Source organism: Marmota marmota, unplaced genomic scaffold (assembly GCF_001458135.2).
Source record: "Marmota marmota marmota unplaced genomic scaffold, marMar, whole genome shotgun sequence".
Taxonomy (NCBI): domain Eukaryota; kingdom Metazoa; phylum Chordata; class Mammalia; order Rodentia; family Sciuridae; genus Marmota; species Marmota marmota.
Genome location: NW_026000142.1, coordinates 32962463 through 32978865, shown reverse-complemented (window position 1 = coordinate 32978865; position 16403 = coordinate 32962463). Strand labels below are relative to the sequence as shown.

At 34.2% G+C, this 16403-nt stretch overlaps 1 protein-coding gene across 1 annotated transcript in view; it reads left to right on the top strand.

The window, feature by feature from the left end:
- Sema3e (semaphorin 3E) overlaps window positions 1-16403 on the top strand; it is a 257184-nt gene that overhangs the window by 146315 nt on the left and 94466 nt on the right. The gene's annotated exons all lie outside the window — the stretch shown is intronic.

Here is a 16403-nt window from a genome sequence, read left to right as displayed (position 1 = left end):
CAGTCAGCACTTGTCCATATGTTTTAGCATTTCTAAAATGTTGCTGATATTTCTTTGGCATGTGCACTGCAGTCTTATTTGTCCTTTTGGATTATGCCATTTTAATTCTTTTACTATCATTTTAGTAGTTGCAGAATAGAGTAGAAACAATTATTGTATTTTACCCTAAGTCATTCTTTCTAACACTTTATTTTTATTTCTTCTATGGTTCTCTTTTGATTTCAAACATGTGTATATTGCTTTTTCTCTTGCTTTCTGCACATTCACGCGCGCGTGCATGTGTGGGCACTTGCACACATGACCTCCTTCTGATTTCAATAGGATATTCTCTCACTCCTTGGATGGTCTTTTTCCCACTTCAATCTTTACTGTTTTTTCCCCCCTCTCAGTGATATCATCTACATATGCTGATTTTATGCAAAGGAATCTCTAAGCTGGGAATCATAAGTAAGGCAGCCATAGATTGATCCTTTTATTAAAATTGTTAAAATATAACTATTAAAAGATCTCCCAAGGGATATGGCATCCTAGAATATTAAGAATACTTGTGTCGAGCAAATGGCTCTTTACCATACTTGGACCAGAATCATGGAATACTTAGGAAGAGAATCCTTAGAATCCACATTTATAATGAGTGTCTTAGGTGACTTCATGTACACAAAACCTCATAACAATTTTTCTGAGCTATTGTTTCCTATGTGCACCTTGAGACCAAAAGATAGCAGCTTTCCACTCTAAAGTTATTCCCCTTCAGAGTAGGGGAAATTGAATCACCTACTTATTCTCATTTATTGTCTTAGCCTAATTGTACCCTCAGGCCTTTAATGCCAGAAAATAGGTTATTATGGAGGAAATGACCTGTAAAAACTATGTAAGAGGGGGAGACTGGGAGAGTGATGTGGTTTTATGAACTGTCTCTTAGGGAACTAAATAGAGTAATATGTGACCATTCAGCTTCAGGGTGCATCTAGCAAGGATGTTATGGAGAGAATAACTTTCCTGCATTGGGGGTAAATCCTTGTTCCATGGGACCCAAAGTTCATACATTTTGACGGGGGGCTTTTTAAGTAATACAGTTAATTCAGAGTTACAAAATCATCATTACTAAGGCCCCTCTCAGGTCCACAGTAAGGGCAAGTCCCTAGGAGGGGCCCTGTGGCTTATACTTTGTTAACATAGATGTAGCTTTACCTCACCTATATTTCTTATTGTGCACTTGTTTCTTATTGTGCCTGTTTCTCTAGAATGATTAACAATAAACTGAATATACCTTTTGTATTTCTTTTCACTTACACCAAAGTCAAAATGAGGTCTACTCCATAGACATTGTTTAAAGGAGTGGGCTTAAGATAGGGTTGGTCTCTAGGTGGTCTACAGGTTCTGGAGATGTTATGTGTTTCCTTTGGGCAAAGCTCTCCTGTCTTGTCTGGACTTGACCCTCATTCAATTTTCTATTGTACTTTTAATCCATCCTGCTTTGCTTTTTCTGTCACTGGTTTCTTAATCCCTGTGTCTCTGTTTCTACCTTGGGATAATATATATTGACACTTTGAATAATTCCTAGTTGGAGAGGGTAGTGTCCTATGCACTTTGGGACCTTTAGCTGCATCCTTGATCTTTACTCAATAGTTGCCAGTTGTGTGACAGTCCTCCCCATAGACACACACACACACACACACACACACACACAACGTGTCTTCAGACATTGCCAGATATCCCCTGGGAGGCAATATCATCATGACTCAAACTACTACATCTAGTCCACTTTCTCATAATCTGGATGCAGATCCTTTCATAAAGACAGACAGACAGAGACACACACACACATACACACACACACAGAGAACCTTAACCATGGATCTACCTAGTGATACAAATCCCTCTTCTTTAAATCAGTCTTCTTGAAAATATGACCAAAGCCCATTTTCATTACTATCTGACTTTCTATTTATTTATTAGTTTTTGTATCTTTTTAAATATATTTAGATTGATCCATAAAAGATATAAATAGCATAAATACATTAGAATGTATAATAATAAAATAAACATCTACAAAACCACCAGTCAACTCAGAAATGAGAATATCATCAATCCCACTACAGGGATGGCTACCTTTGTCTTCTGCCTATTTCTCCCTACATCCCTTTGATGCATGGAAGCAGTTGTTACCTTGGGGTTTATATTCATCTTTTCCTTGAATGTTATTTAGCTTTTCATGCTGTGACCAAAATATCTGGCAATAACGACTTAGAGGAGATAAAGTTTATTTGGGGCTCATGGCTTCAGAGGTTAAGCCCATGGTGGGCTACACCATCTCTGCATCCTAGGTGAGGCAGAACACCATGGTGGAAGGGTGGAGACAGAAGAAAGCTCCTTAGCTCGTAGTGGCTGGGAAGCAGAGAGAGAAGGTTGGAGCCAGGAGGACAGGATACAATCTCCAAAGGCACATACATCCCCAGCATCCCACTTTCCCCAGCCATATGAAACTGATATCCTATAGTATGTTGCAGTCTCCTGGGATTACTTCTGATTTTTCTGTTCTTTCATGTAGTGTCCTTTTTTTTTTTTTCAGTTCCGTCATGTTACTTCTGCTTCTAGCTTATTTACTGATAGAGGGAGAATAGTAAATTAGGAGCATAACTCCAACTTTGAAACTCAAATCCTGGCTTTGCATATATAATACATGGAAAATTCCTTAATCTCTGTGCCCCTGTTTCTACATTTTGTAAGAGGGAAAATATTAGTCTTCTCTAAGGATTAAAAAAAAGTTAATTTTTGACAAGGACCAAGTACAGTGTTTGGCACTCAGTGAGCACCATGTATATGTTCTTATTGTTCACTTTGACCTCTGCATAACATTTTCCTTCATATGAACATATCACAATTTATCTATCCATTCAGTATCTGAGGACAGTTGGTTGGTTTATAGTATTTGGCTTTGTCAGTGTTGCCATGATTATTCTGGTAAACATCTCTAGAGGCACAGATACATGAAAGCTCTCAGGGTATGTATGCAGTAGAATTGCTAGTGATAGTACATGTGAATGTCACTTGTACAAAATGTTGCCAAATAGCTTTCCATTGTGTTTACATGAAGTGTGACTCCCTCCAGTAATGTGTAAATTGTCAGTGATCCACATACACCCACATTTCACCCCAGTGGACTCCCCAGTCTACATATTTCTCAATACCCTTCTCTTGATTTGCTTGTCTCTGCACCAATAATTTATTATTTTAACAACTGTAATTTCATTTTTAGTTATTTTTATTTTATTATAAGTTTAATAACTTCTTATTACAGAACACAGAGTATGAAAATTAGAAAATACAGTGGAAAAAATAATCACATTCTATAATACCAAATGTGATAAGTGCTATGAACAGAAATAAAGCAGCTTAGATAGATAAAAGAGGAAAGAAGTTGACAGGGAGAGCAGGGTGGTTAGAAAAAGATATTTTAGGGAAGTGATGCTCAAATAAAATGCTCACTAACCATATAAGACTCAGTAACTAGTTGTGGCTCATGTTACCACATTGGGCTGCAGAGGTAGAGAATTTACATCAGAGTATGAAGTAAAAGTTAATATAAGAACCAGATCATTGAACCAGCAAAGGGTAAGACTGATTGCCCAAGTGATGGTTGATGAATAATTGTTGTGAAGAGGATCTAAGTTTTTTTTTTTAATCGTCAATTAAATAATAGAGAGAGAAAGATGAAGTATGATGGTAGATGACTATAGGAAGTGACAGATGGTGTGGCTGTGATGACATGAACTTCAAGTAGCTGGGTTTTCATTTTTGTTATTATATTTTAAATGATGAGTTTGAAGAGTTGGAAAAATTAGTTTGGAAGAGGCAAGAAGAATCAGTTAAAATATCTTCCTCACTGTGCATTCTGAATAAAAAAAGCCACCACCTTTAGAGATCCCTGGTGGAGATACAGTTGTCTCAGTGGACAATCTGGTATTAATTACATGAAGAAGGTAAAGGAACACAGGGGAAAAACTTGACGTTACAAGGGATTTTGCTAATGATGTTCTAGGGGCTGTAACAAAAGTTTTGAACCATTCAAAAGAGTGGGGTCACATAGCACAAAAGTTGATAATAAAAATCNCTAGAGCAGATTATGCTTAGTGAAGCTAGCCAATCCCTAAAAAACAAATACCAAATGTCTTCTTTGATATAATGAGAGCAACTAAGAACAGAGCAGGGAGGAAGAGCAGGAAGAAAAGATTAACATTAAACAGATACATGAGGTGGGATGGAAAGGGAGAGAAAAGGGAAATTGCATGGTAATGGAGGGAGACCCTCATTGTTATACAAAATTACATATAAGAGGTTGTGAGGGGAATGGGAAAATAAACAAGGAGAGATATGAATTACAGTGGATGGGGTAGAGAGAGAAGATGGGAGGGGAGGGAGGGGGGATGGTAGAGGATAGGAAAGGTAGCAGAATACAACAGTTACTAATATGGCATTATGTAAAAATGTGGATGTGTAACCGATGTGATTCTGCAATCTGTATTTGGGGTAAAATTGGGAGTTCATAACCAACTTGAATCTAATGTATGAAATATGATATGTCAAGAGCTTTATAATGTTTTGAACAACCAATAAAAAAAAATTAAAAAAAAAAAAGAGTGGAGTCAGATTGGGGGCTGACTAGAGCCATATGAGTTGGGAGTCCAAGTTTTGATTGTTGGCCTGGGGTGAGGGTCAGTGATTCCTAGGGTGCTGTAGTCAACAGGGATATGTCATGATGGATTAGCCCTGTTGATCTCTTCAGGGAAGATGAATAACCTTAAATTTTAACTTTGTTTATAAAATGAATGTTTCAGGCACATAGGTTCTCACTTTTTCATCAAGGATCTACTGTTTCTGTGAGTCTTTATTTCTCCTCTTTTGCTACATTGGAGATACTCTGTCTCTTTTTATGAAAGGCAGTCGTTCTGCACATGCTCTGAATCTGTTGACCTTTCTTAAGAATTGTTTGTTTTCTATCTTTTTGAATTATCATTCCTCTCTTTCTATAAACTCAACGAAAATGTGATTTTGCATAGGAGTTCATAACATTTCTGTGTGTCAAGTATCCGTTTGGCAGTCACGACAAAGCCTATGGACCCTTAAATGTATAAACATAGAGGTTGAAATGCAAGTATCAAGATACTACTATGGAACAACAAATCCGACTATTATATATTATTGTAATATATCAATTAAAAATTGCATTGTTAAAAATAAACATTAAAAGTCACCACTTTAAAGTTTGCTAAAAATTAATATATTGAAGTATAGCTGTCATAATATGAAAAATAATTTGTGATATAACATGTGGCTTCTTTATTGATCTGTTAAATAATAAGATCTTGCAACACATCTCATAAGTTTCATAATTTTAAATTAATGATAATTACTAATAATTTTTTGATATAACTGCAACAACTTTAAAGTCACATCAAAATATCTTTTATTTCTCTTGATAACAAAACTGCAGATACCACTAATTCTACTGTAGTTTGATTTCAACATTTATATGGTAGAAATTCTAAATTTTAGTAGAAGCCAGTGTAAATAATGCTGTAGTTTTCTTGTGATAGTACATTCTTGAGTTCCTTTTTCAGCCCCCAGTTAATAACTTCTTCTTGATAATTTCCATTTTATAAAGCATTCTAAAATCTTTGAGTAAAATCTCTGAGTAGAAGTAATATACACTTCTCACTTTAGGAAAGATAGGTCTTCATGATCTATTCCTTTTTAGTCTGTTTCCCATTTTTTCACACTAACACATTGCCAATAAGACCACTTTCATTTGCTGTCTCATGCAAACTCATTCTTATATCCCCTCTTCCCTAGAATACCTGAAATAAAATCCAAACATTCATTTGTTGTTTTTTTTTTTTTTGCCTCCTAGCTGTTTCCTCCCTCTTCTAACAAGATTTTCAGATTTTCATGGCCCTTTCTTATCCTTCAATTTGATTTCTAGTCTCATATTTGTGTTAGAATTGGTTATTTACGGGTTTGGGGTGCATGCAGCTCAGTGGTAGAGTGCTTGCCTAGCACATGTGAGGCACTGAGTTTGATCCTCAGCACCACATAAAAATATATAAACAAAATAAAGACATTGTGTCCATCTACAACTAAAGTTTAAAAAAGTTAAAATAATTGGCTGTTTACCTCTCTGGGTACTTTGTAAGATGGCCCCTTTTGAGTAGGTAATGTGTTCATCTTTGAAGATGCAGGCATGAAAAGAATGCAGGCATTGAAATAATGTAAGTGTGTTGCTAATTTCAACCTTGACTGCACATTTGTAGACACCTAAGGATCTTGTAAATAATATTTGTGCCTTAGCACCTCCCCTAGAATGGAGTGAGGAATACATAGTGATACTTTCTAAATCCCACCTAGGTGTGTGTAATATGCATCCAAGATTGTGAAATGCTGGAGTATTATGTATCCCAATATACCCTGGGAAATTCTGATCCTATTATATGGTACAAAATGAATAGTTGTCATATATGTATATGAAATAGAAATTATGGGTATGCAAACAGATAAGACTGAATTTTCCCATTCAATTTTAAAATAAGTCAGAACATATCATTTAATAGACATACTGTATTATATTTTTAGGAAGTGGCTGTTTTATAAATTATTTAATTTAGTGTGTTTCCCAGACCACGGAATGCTACTCTTTCACAATGAAATTCTGCACTGTTGTATCCATGCCACATTCATAAAGATCCTTAACATTCACTAACAAATAGAAGAGCCAATCCTGGTGTTAAATCATACCCCTTACTCTAAAACTTTTAACTTTATAATTCTATTTGCTTTTTCTATTGTGAGAACCCCCCCAAATTCCAAAATAGGGTAGTTTTGTATATCATTCTCTAAAAGTCTCTCAAATTCTCACATAATGTCAGATTTAATAGTTTAGAACTCTGGTCTCATCAGTAGCATTCTAAAAACTTTTTAAAATGCATTTTTTTTTTCTTGCCTTTGCTTAAAGCCTTTTAGTGGAAAGGGAGTTTTGGCTTTTAACTAGAGGAGAGGTTTAACTGGTTAAAAACATTAAAGCATCTCAAGACATTCTGATCATAATGTGCAACATCAGGACATTAATAAGGGTAGAGGATTGGAAAGGAAAAGATAAAACATCCCAGTGGATGCTTTTGCTTGATTGCTTGTAGGTCATCATGCTTCTGATCTAGCTCTATAAGATAACTGTGATGAAGCCTAAAGTCTCTAAATTGGAATGGGGATCTAGCCACAAGAATTCAGGTTTGTTCATGCCTGACTTGCCTTTTGCTTTCTTTTGTTAAAAGAGTTCTCATTAAATTTCCTTTCACTTACTAAACAATTTTTAGATTACAGTTCTGTATTGAGAGAGAACTTCCAGTCTAATAATTAGAAAAGAAATTTGTATATTTTTTCTCATACCATCCACTCCCAATTTATTTAGCCTTCTTATAATGTCAAGATTTAACCAAAAGAGACAGTGACAGCTTATTAAATCATTACTGATTTCCTGATTAGCAGATTTACATAGTAGAATTAAATTCTCTTTTTACATTGAGTAAAATTAGTTGTTAAGTTTTTTTGAGAGTTAATAAATAATTCATTAAAAACTCATACTATGTTAAATACATTAGCATTTTGCTTGAGGAAAGCCAAATAAAGAGAAATAACTGCAAAATATTGGCAACAACCCAATATTTATACAATTTTTAGTAATTCAAATAGTTCAATTTGGTAATTCAAACAGAGAAGATATCAAAATAATTTCCTTGTGGTTTTACAAGAGCTAATAATATAAAATAATATTTTAAAAATAGTGAAACTTCCATTAACAAGTTAAAACTAGGGTTATTATTATTAAGAACAGACTCCTTGCGGTGGCGCACTCTTGTAAATCCCAGCATTTTAGGAGGCTGAGGCCAGGAGGATTGTGAGTTCAAAACCAGCCTCAACAAAAGCAAGGCACTAAGCCACTCAGTGAGACTCTATGTCTAAATAAAATACAAAATAGCTCTAGGGATGTGATGTGGCTCAGTGGTCGAGGCCCCCTGAGTTCAATCTCCAGTACCCCACCCCCACCAAAAAAAAAAAAATCAAACTCCTTGGATATTAGACATGGTAAAGGCTTCCCATATAGCAACTAAGAATATTGGAAATTTTTTCATATTATTTCCTACAATCCATGGGGAAATCTTATTTCTTTATTTATACTTGTCAGATTTGCATTTACCACACAGAAGTGTAGATTGGAACATTTCTTTCTTTACTCTCTGAAGGTTTAACGTCCTCTTTCTGATCAAAATTTTATTTCTAGACTAAGGTACAAGTGAACAACAGTCAACATTTGTTTTCAAAACTTGTCATAAAAAGCCAACATGTTAATTTAATTTTTAAATTTCAATGTATTTTAGTTCATGTATATTATTAAGACCTTTTGAAAAGTAGCCAATTGTCATAACAAAGAACACAGATTATATAGCTAGATTGCTTCCACTCCCAACTTCAGTCTACCACTTAGAAGATGAGGGCCATAAGACAAGTCATCCCACATTTTTATTTCTCAGCCATAAATAATGATAAAGAAAGTAGCTTTTTCTTATTTTTTGAGAGGTTTAAATGAATTATTTAGTGCCTAGAGTATCCTAAGCATTGTCTTAATACTTATAATGATTATTATTTAAACTAGATGAATCTAATATACTGTTATTCCCATGAAAGGTATAGCAGTATTATAAACTTTTAGGGAATATTTAATTAAATTTAAGAAACATATATGGAGAAATAAATTATACACAAATGACTAAATCAGTCTTTATTCTAAAATATTTATGAGAGAAGTTCCATAGATACACATGTGATATAACATAATTTGAATGGATTATAATGTGTTCAAATAAAATGCTAGGAAACTATTAATATGCTTGGGATGAAGAGTTTTTACTGAAGGTGATATATCTTAAAATTGAACTTTGAAGATAAAATTTAAACTGGCAAAAATTAGAATTAAGAATACAGTAGAAAGAGAAAGGACAAATGTTTTAGAGCAGTGTGAAACTATGGCTCATGTCCTTGGCTGAAGTAGACAGGTGGGTGGCTACATGAGAATGGGAACAGGATCCACAATGAGAGGTAAGGGTGAAAGTATGAGACTAGCTCATGATGAAAATTGAATGCTATGCTGTTGAAACTTAATCTTTTAGGCAATGCAGGAGTCACGGGAGGATTCTGAATGTGAGCATAATATAATTAGAATTGTAGTCTAGTGTGATTACTTTAGCAGCAGCATGTTGGATATATGCAGGGAAGAGACTAGAGCCACGAAGCCCTAAAGTAGTAGTTAGAATTAAAACCAGATTCTTAGAAGCCTGTGCTCTTTCCACTGTGGCACAGCATTGAGGACCCGGTTACTGCTTTGGGGTGAAATTTATGACTCCCAATTGGTCTTAGTGTGCCATTAGTTTTGCTGTCCAAGCCTTCTGTAATCAGGGTTTCTTTCCCTGTGTTTCTATTCCCTTCATACAATTATACTTGACTCTACCAATGCTTAAGAACTAGCGGAACAGTTAGTTGCTGGCGAAAGTAATGGAGAACCACTAACCATTCCTACAAGAAATCATATGCCTTTGGTTACTTATGGCAAGAGTTATAACCCCAGGAGGCTCCAATATTCCATCCCAACTAATAGATTAACTTGTCTAGTTTTGTCTTCACCTCTTGCAATCTGTACACATATGATAATTAATATGACTTGCTGACAAACAAAATTATTCTCTGGAAGATACAATATTATTTCAAAGTTAAAAAATCTTATTTTCTTTTTTCCATTCCATAAGGCTATAAAAATGGATATGTTTATTTATTTAAGATACATTTTATGAAAACTCAGAATTTTCTATATTTAGTACTAAACTTTCAATTTAGGAAATTTGATCACCAATTTTTCTCTAAGTTTCTAAATTTTGACTTGTTTTTCTGAAACTATTTACACTATTAATTTGCATATTTTTAGATATAGTAGTGTTCATTGTTAGATGATTCCATTTATAAAAATATGTGTACGTTTCTCATTCTTTGAACTTTATTGAATCAAAGTTGAAAATTTTGGACTCTAGAGTTAAATGTTGTTGAGTGGTAGATAAGCATTTAATATAATTTACATGAATGTCAAATGACACTTCACATTGGTGACAGCAATTGAGAAAATTTCAGCCATACAAAGGGGCATGCATCAGGTCACTAATGTTTGTATAGTTACAATGTTATACTAGCTCAGATGCTTTAGAGAATAGGCTTTTCATGTAACAAATTTAGTTTGTAGTCCAAAAGATTATAATTCTGACATATAAACTACTTGAATAATGACAATAATTATAATTAAGTGTAAAAGCATAAACTAATACTGATAATGTATGTGAGGTTAAAGACTACCATTTATGAGCCATTAGGATTACTTTAATGTGCCATATTCAATTTTTTTTTGCTTTTAATGATATTTATAGGATGTATAATTACAATGTACATTGACGAATGCTGGTATTATACATAGATGTAAAAAGTAGAAAGAAATGTCAAAATATAAATAAGAATTTTTCATTAAAATAATGGAAGTAGGAAGACAACATTAGATGAAATTATAATGGGGTTTTAGTCACTTAAATATATTCTATGAAGATAGATTACATTAACTGGATTGCTTTATTTAATTTTCTTAAAATAGAAGGGAATATTTTTGACATTTAAATTATTCCTTTTTTGTTAATTTGTTTTTGTTACCCTAAATCTCTGTTATAATATCCTGTAACAATAAGCTGTTAAATCCGTAATCCTTATATAATTATTAAACTCAACAGGGAGTCAGAAAAATTACTTTGTAATTCAATTTATATTTTATCTTATTTTTTCTCCTTTGAAATATGCAAGAATAGTAAATGGCCTGTTAATGTGCAGTGGAATGACTAAATTATATTGTAGGGCATTGTGATGAAATGGTGTGTACTTAACCTTTTGCTTTTTGTACTTTTTTGGTACAGATAATTTGGAAATAACATTACACCCTGTTGTTTAACTGCCTTTAAAAATGTTTTGTGCAGAACAAATAGCTTAATTTTATGGGTTTTTGTAGATGCTAAACTCTGGAGCAGAACCAAAAGACATCCTGACTGCCAAAACAAATGAAGAAAATAATTTTCCTTACTAGCTTGGAAGAACATTTATACACCATGGCTTTTAAAAGATAAATTTCCATTTCCCCTGAAGTCTTTCTATGTCATATTTTGTCACCTGAGTTAACATTTGGCTGTAGTCCTAAGCTGTTGAAAGTCTGGTAAAAAACAAGAACAAAAAAACCCCAAACCAAACAACAATAAAATTTTAGTAAAGTTTACCATGTATTGGATTTTGCTGTGACGAGTATTCATCATGTACTCATTTCCCTCTCTCCCTTCCATTTACCCATAATGATCAGGTCAGTATACTTTTATCTACCTCCAGTGATCCTACCTATCTTTAAAAGCTTAGATTATTACCAACATCCTATAGCATTTCCTTTCCACTTGTTAACAACATTTTCATGTCAATGAATCTTCTCTCTCAAAGTTTATTGTGATACAAGTGTGTCGATTGATACATGTCAATTAGCAGACACTAAGCAGAGACTATGTTTAAAGCATTGTTCTGATAGGCCTTGGTAGGCATATGGAAATAAGTAACTGCCTTGCTGTCTGTAATTTATAGTGTAATAAGAGAGCTAAAATTAATACACAAATCATTCTAGCTTAGAGAAAATAAGAACACTATGGTGGATCAAAGGAGGGAGAAATATCTGTTGAAAAGATATCAGGAAAGGTTTTTGCTGTGGAAAACTTGGTAAATGTGCCTGAAAGAATAGTTTTGTCATTCTTAGAGCAGTTGCCATTATCAGGTTTGCTGCTAGGAACAATGTGTATTCTGACAATTTTAGAAAAGCCATTTATTTTCTTCATCATCACATAGTATATTATCTTTTGTTTGTGTCAAAACTGTGAAGGGTCTGAAATTTTACCTCATATTCAAGACAAGTTAGCCTGTCACAGTTTCCTAGATTCTGTCAGAAAACATTAGACTCCCGGGTCAGAGACAAAGGACTCTGTTACCCAGGCACAGCAGGCTGCAAGAGCTTCATGTTTCCATCAGTTTCCTTGCCCCTAAGTCCCACAGGGGGTGATGCATAGCAGCCTCAGAAGACTGCACACACGGTGGATAAGTGTTATATTTGAGGAACCTAAAGCTTAGAAAAACCTGAGTCTTATAAGGGAGCTATTAGCAAACGTGTCCATCCTTTGACACCAGAGAGAGACATTATCTATTATCTTGGTCAAGAAATAAATCTTCCATTTCCCCTTGAAAGAGATTCTCATTTCCATTTTGTTTATTAATTTATTTACTCATTCATTCATTTGTTCTTTCATTTTGTGGTCCTGGGGATAGAACCCAGGTCCTTGCACAAATCAGAAAAATTCACTGAGCTACTTTTCAAATAGTCTGGACTAAAAGCTGTCAAAAGATGCACAGAAATACTGTAGTTTACCTGACAATAATCTTTATGAAACTGTGGTTTAAGAATGTATAGGATGGGGCTGGGGCTGGGGCTCAGTGGTAGAGCGCTTGCCTAGCATGTGTGAGGCACTGGGTTTAATTCTCAGTACCACATATAAATAAATGAATAAAATAAAGGTCCATCCACATCTAAAGACTATATAGGATATTGGGCTGGGGTTTTGACTCAGCAGTCTAGCGCTCTCCTAGCATGTAAGAGGCCCTGGGTTTGTTCCTCATTACCACATAACAATAAATAAAATAAAGGTATTGTGTCCAACTACAACTCAACATAAATATATTGTTTTTAAAAGTATATAGGATATCATGGCCTAGAAATAGAGTTTAAAGAAGTCATCATTTTAAATAATGAAAAAATGAATAAGAAGTTATGCTAATAATTTAAAAACAAGATCCCTGTTGACATAAGTATATTAAAAAATAATGTATTATTCTTAATTATGGATGAGGTATTCTCTAATGCATTCATGTTGATAGTAAATAAATCATGAAAATCTTTCCAGTAGCAGATGATCCTAAAATGAATTTACATTTTGTTTTATATGTAAAGTCTATATATACATGTACATATTCTTAAATACCCATTTGAATAATTTATGCATCTATAATAAAATCATAATTCCCAAATCAAATTGAATCTCAACGTTGAATGGATCTTAGAAATCTCTGAGAAAAATCTAACCCCCAGAGCAATCATTTTTCCCCCCAAAATAGTAGGTCAGGTAAAGTCTAAAGTATCTGTAGCTTTCATTTCCACTATCCATACTCTCCTCAGGTTCAGGCAAAGCTGTGACCTAAACTGACATTGATATATTAATATGATATTTTTCCTAAATCATATATGATCCATTGAGGGATTCACTGATAAAATTAAGAACATATACTTTAGGAGTTTTATTTTTATGTTTCTTTAAAAATAGTGTTTATTTTATATCCCTGTTTTTATCTTTTGTATTTGTTCCTGTGTGGCAACATACAAAAATGCATATGCTTTCACTTAAAAGTTACATGCTATACTATGAAAGCTAAAGAGCAACTGATGCTGAACATCATTAGCAGAAAGCTCTTTGGGACTCAGTGCACTAACAAGAACATCAGAATACCTAAGAACACTTTATACCTATGATCCAAACCACAGAGTGCTTATTGCTATGATTAAAAATCTAAATCATATAACAATTATTATAATAAATTGCCACTAGATATTCCCATTGATACTCATGTGGCAGCACTTGTATTTGTTGGTAAGTGATGAACCTCTTCCATTTCTGGATAATGTCTTATCTGATGTTTCATGGGGCATGGCTAAAAAAACAAACAAAACCCTTAAATTTTGAACATATTTGAGATTCAAACATAAACATCAAATTTCAAAACCTAAAATGTTTACAGGTATGAGTTGCATAATAATAATTTAAAAAAAATAACCTGAAGCTAGTCAGGGAGTACATGACCCATTGAAAGAAGAGTTCAGATGTTAATTCCAGTGGAACACTATCTCACAAGCATACATATACCCAGTGTGGCTTGTCTTTAAAATTTGTAAAGAGAAACCAAAGATCTGGATTTACACACAGGATTTCTCCTTTTTGAATGTTGGACCCTGAAAATAGCTTGCTCATTAAATAAAAATGAACTTCATTCAGCAACAATATTTAGTTTGATAACCAGAACATTTTCCCATGCTGACAGAGCACAGAATGGGATGATAATGGGTATAGGGAGAGAACACTTACGAGAACTTAAGGGAACAAACTGCCAAAGATGGAAAAAAATCTGGCCTACCAGTGAGGGCTAGAAGTAGAGTCTATCAATAATAAACATTGTGTAGTAATAGGCTCTACCTGAATCCTTCTTAACAAAGACTCCTAAAGATTCTTAAGCTTCCTAAGGAGGAAGAAGATGTATTTAAAAATATGAATAATAATTTGAGAGGTCCATGCTACTTAGCTAAGGCATTTCTACTCCTTTCACCATAATGATAACTTGACAGCATAAAGGTGATCGCCTACAAAAAGGTGAGGGAACCAAAGAAATTGTGATCTAGCCCTGCTTTATTGGAAATAATGAAAATCAAACAAAAAAATCCCAAACAAGACCTATTGTGTTCTGTTGAGAATCAGAATCCTTCAAAGATAAAGTCCATCATGATCTGACCAGCAGAGTCCACAAAAATGACACATTAGGTTTGCTCCCATGGAATTCTGAGGTGAACACAAGAAAGGAGGCAGACTGAGTATTTCATTTTGGTGGGACAGGGAGATTGACCTAGCACATGTGGAGATAAACTATTAGCTAGGAGGCTTAAGTTCTCAAGGTAGGAGAGATGTCTGGGAACCTACCAGTTGCTACAGTTACTCAAATGGATCAGAATCCTTGGTTTCCACCTATACATCTATGGTTTCATTAGATTGCATGGAATAATAGGCTTTTTTAAAAATGAAGCTTCCTAGATAATACCATCTCTTTGATACATTTGATAATGATTATATTAGATATTGTATTTAAAATGCTTAGCACAAAATACTAGACAGTTGATAATGCCAAGTGAGGATGGGGGATATTGGATTGCTGGTATAGACATGCTGCCATTCTGGAGAGCATTCTGACACTACATTCGCAGATCAATGCATGCTTACCCAATAACTCAGTAATTTCTCTCCTGGTTATACATACTAATGATATTCTTAAACAGATCCCAAGGAAGCATTTGCAAATAGGTAAATTGTTGATGTGGTAGAGAGTTGGAGGCCATCTGGGCATTCATCCCTGGGAGAGTAGATAAGAAAATGAGTGAGATACATCCCTGGTCATTACAAAACAATCAGAAACAACAGACCACCTGGGTACAGAAACCTATCAAGTGGTCTTTGAAACATAGTTCTTAGTGAAGAAGATGAGTAAAGATAAGATATAAAATTCAATGCCATTTACATAAAATAGAAACTTATGCACAAAAGCAATAGTATATCCTTATAAAAATGTATGCAAACAAATAAAAATATACCCAGTAGGAAGATACAACATTTGTCTCCTGGAGGAGGGATGTAAGTAGAATGGAGACAGTTGAAAGAGACAGAAATAAACAGTTAAAATAAGAAAGAGGCCTTTCAAGACCAATGATGATAGTGAGCCATGCATTGAGTACTATAACAAACCTCTGCACAGACATTTATAAAGCAAAATACAAAAAGAAAATTATTAGCACAATGTCTGGCATATAGAATGATTGATTCTATAGTTTAAGCAAAAAGAGGGGAAAAGGAGTCTGAGAAAAGAAAATAACAAAGAAAATTATTTCTTTAAAGATAAATATCACAGAAATCTGTCTAATAAGTTCTAATGGATTTCTGCTTGTGATCTCAGCAGATTGCTAGCTATTGTGGAGAAGAAAAAGACAGATTTGATACATTTTCTCTTTAAGAAGGAAGCCAACAAACTTGAAATGAAAACTTTCTTGAAATCCAGTTGGAAACTGATAAATGGTGTTTTAAATAAGAAAGATGTAGTGTGGTATATCAGCGGGTGATGCGTTATAAATTAGTATTTAAAGAGTCACTTTCAATCCTTTCGTGCAGCAAGGATTACTGAGAGTTCATTACACAATAGTTTCTGTGCTACATAGTAAAAATGCAGGAGGGTACAGGAGAAAGACTGGAAAGCAGAAGTTTTGACAGGTTAAACACAGGGAAGGGCTGGTTGAAGGGTGACCAGACTTACAGGTCTGAGGCTTTGAAAAGTTTATGGTATGTGTGTGTTGGTGGGGAGGGAAGAGAGGGTAGGATGAAGTA